Here is a 3,998-nt window from a genome sequence, read left to right on the forward strand (position 1 = left end):
AAAAAAAAGGTTTTCGTAGAGGTCGCGCTGGTCGGTTTTTTATAAAAACGCTGATGTTCTCAACTTTTTTATTTTCTTGATATGTTAAAATGCAGCTAAAAATGTGGTTTTTACATATAATTACTGTGGTATTATTGGGGAACATTCCCTTAATTACATACCTGTCTTGGTCAGTTAGAATGGGCCTAGTGCCCGAAAATATGCTCTCGAAAAGAGACTAGTAAAATAAAAACGTTGACACTGAACGATTTACGCGTTGTCATGGGTTGGAACTTGTTACCAGGGGGTCTCTGAGGTCGCTAATCAGGAATCTGAAGTCAGTTTTTCAAAATTCAAAATGGCGGATCCAAAATGGCGATCCATTTTTAAAACAATGGTTGGATTTGTTCGAAAACCGGCATTTGAGAGTTTTTGGGGTCGCCGTTTTACGAATCTGAAGTCAGTTTTTATATCCGAGCGCACTTGTGCACAAGGGTATATTAATTTTGTTCACATAACGGTTGTTTGTAACAGCCAAAATGAATCGAGATAGATTTAGACAAATGTATACATAAATGCTCAGAATGAACTGAGAAGTCGATTAAGCCATGTCTGTCTGTCCGTCCGTCCGTGTACACGATAACTCGAGCAAAAATTGAGATATCTCAACGAAATTTGGCATGTTTATCCAAGGTAGGTTGGTATTGAAAATGGGCGAAATCGGACTGTAACCACGCCCACCTCCCATATAACGGTATTTTCGAAATATGCAAGAACTGCCATATTTCAGTTAATATTGGATGCAAATTGTTGAAAATTAGTATGTGAAGTAGAATTGTGGTAAAAAATAACTTTATTATGAAATTTTTTAAAAATGGTCGTGACCCCGCCCACTTTTGATGAAATGCTGGATCTCAGTAGCCCCTTCACCAATCCTTACCAAACTCTGTACGAGGCTTGCTTAGGGTCTAGCTAAGAAATCTGTTGAAAATGTTTGAAATCTGGCAATAACCACGCCCATCTGCCATATAACGGAATTAACAAAAACACGAAAACTGCCATAAATCAGCAGCTACTAAGGCTAATTCACTTAGAATCGATCATTGCAATTACCACTTAACAGAAAATTTGATTATTATAAATTTTTGGACAATGGGCGTGGCGCCGCCCGCTTATGACCACAAATGTGTATCTCGGTAACCGATTCATTAATTTCCACCAAACTCGGTACACTTAATAACCTTTGGTACGGGAAATAAATTCGTGAAAAATATTCAAATCGGACTAAAATTAGACCCGTTCCCGTATAACGGTAAATTTCAGAAACACGAAAACTCCGATATTTCAATAACTGAGGGCGCTAATTTACTAAAAGTTAATAGTTACAACAATCTCTTAACAATAAATAAGACTGCTATAGACTTTTAGGAACTGGGCGTGGTACCGCCCACTTTATGACTACAAAGGTGTATCTCGGTAACCACTTTATCGATTTCTACCAAACTTGGTCCAATTATATCATTAAGCTTAACTCTGCATATTATTGAAAACGTTTGAAATCGGGAAAAACAGTCCTGATTCTCATGCAAAGGTAGTTTAGAGAAAGTTGAATCGATGATATTTGATACCTTCGCCAGGTATATAAAGTTCGGGTTCGCTCGCTTCTTTTTTTGTATTCAATACTCTCTATCTGCAATTTTCACAAAAACAACTTTGTGATGTTAGAACTCATCTGGGACTTACCTGTCATCACTAATGTTAATTCTGACTTTGCAATTTAATTTAAATGCTTCTGCCAAGTGTTATACATGGTCAGCATTAATATCACCGATGACAGTTAAGTCTTAGGCGAAATTTTGTATCAGAATCTCATTTTTGTGAAAAGTGCAGATAGAGGGTATTGAATATCGTCGATGGTTTTGCCAAACCGCCCATCGACCAATTGCGAAACCGCCTATCTTACGGCACTCAAATTTTATAGGAGAGCGAAAAACGGTTTTTTCTTTGAAGGCATTGCATTAATATGGCGGTAGTTTCTCTGGCTGTTATTTTACAAATCTGTTGTTTTAATAGCGATTTGACGATTTTTATGCATAAATCTCGATGCCTGGAGTTACCAAATCTAATATTTGCCACAATGGCGGTTTAAAACATCGACGATATATGCCCTCGATATGAATGTATATATGCTCAGAATGAAGAGATACATACATAAGTCCATTAAGCTGTATGTGTCTGCCCCTCCGTCCGTGTACACGATAACTCGACAAAAATTTATATATGTAAACGAAATTTGGTAATAGGTTGCCCTTTAACCAAGATAGCTTGGAATTTTGGCATAAAATAGGACAACTATGATATTTGTGGAAAATGGGCGTGCTCACACCCATTTATGATAAAATTTATAAAACTCGATACGGGTATTGTTTTTGGTTTAAAAAATTTTTGAAATCAGATAATAACCATGCCACTCTACTATACGGGTATTTTTATAAAAAGATAATACTAATATACGCGTAGCCAAAGCCAAATCGCTTAAAGATAAGACATATATTTCAAGTAGTGAAATTACATTGCACTCTCACTTGTGAGAAAATGTGTATAGTTAGTTGCGTAACTGATTTATAAATCTGACGAAAAATTGTTTCAAAACATGTACATATGTACACAACCGGAACAAAGTATCGGCACAGCAAATTTTTCACAATATATGCAACAATTATCATTCTAATATTTTTCCGCTAATTTCGTATAAAAATATGGTTCATTCTACAAGAAAAAACATAAAAATATAATTCCTAAACTTTGTGCAAAACTCGCGAAAACTCAGCAAATTTTCATCAAAGTATGAGTATGCAGTTTAGCAGCAAATTAAATTCTTAGTCAAAAATCGCGTTGATTTTTGCGAATTTTTTTTTTTGTTGAAGGTGTTTTGCATTTTTTCCATATAAAGTATTTTGGAAAAAAATTTTCGTATGGAAGAGACTGCGTGAAAAAAATTGCCAAAAATCAACGGTAATTCCTAGCTAAACTTGCACTTTAAAATAATAAAATTGATTGGGCTACAAATCTGCATACTCAAAAAAATTCTACAAAATCTGATTAAAAAGTTTAAAATTTTCATGAAAATTTGCTGAATTTTCGCGAGTTTTGCACAAAGTTTAGGAATTTTATTTTTATGTTTTTTTTTGTTGTAGAATGAACCATTTTTTTATACGAAGTTAACGGAAAAATATTAGAATGAAAAATGCTGCATATATTGTGAAAAATTTTCTGCGCCAATACTTTGTTCCGGCAGTGTACATACATTCACCTCATTCTANTTCGCGAGTTTTGCACAAAGTTTAGGAATTTTATTTTTATGTTTTTTTTTGTTGTAGAATGAACCATTTTTTTATACGAAGTTAACGGAAAAATATTAGAATGAAAAATGCTGCATATATTGTGAAAAATTTTCTGCGCCAATACTTTGTTCCGGCAGTGTACATACATTCACCTCATTCTAAAAAGGTGTTCGCATGAGGCGATTTTGCGTTCAACTTTTGCTTTCAACTCACGCAGGGTTGCACGAAAAAAAATTTGCATAGCTAAATGAATGGTCGACTCAAATAACGTTCTTAGCGACAAAGTTAAAACTTTTCAGTAACAAAAAAAAATCGTTTGAGGTCGCCATATGCAATGTTTTCTATATTTTTTTTTACATTTATTTCAGTTAGGGCCTGGCAAGAACTGAAATATAGTTTAAAAAATAAATAAAATTCGTCCTGGATATGCAAAGAGTCAATTGGAACTTTTTTTTAGTGGAATAACGTTGTATGTATTATATAAAATGGATGATACAACGTTATTTCATTACAAGCAGCATCGTTTCTGATGGCCGATACAACGTTCTTTCATAAAGTAAAAAGCGGTATATTTACTTCATATAATTTGATATATTTATTAAACAAAAAACAATCATGCATTATCCATTTACAAAAAATAAGTGTAAATAAAAAGCCACATTCAAGCTCTTGAAA

At 33.9% G+C, this 3,998-nt stretch overlaps 1 protein-coding gene across 5 annotated transcripts in view; it reads right to left on the reverse strand.

The window, feature by feature from the left end:
• dpr14 (defective proboscis extension response 14) overlaps positions 1-3,998 on the reverse strand; it is a 75,824-nt gene that overhangs the window by 61,812 nt on the left and 10,014 nt on the right. The window lies entirely within an intron of this gene.

Source organism: Rhagoletis zephyria, unplaced genomic scaffold, assembly GCF_001687245.7.
Source record: "Rhagoletis zephyria isolate East Lansing unplaced genomic scaffold, Rhagoletis_zephyria_1.1 Rzeph_scaffold_01682, whole genome shotgun sequence".
Classification (NCBI taxonomy): domain Eukaryota; kingdom Metazoa; phylum Arthropoda; class Insecta; order Diptera; family Tephritidae; genus Rhagoletis; species Rhagoletis zephyria.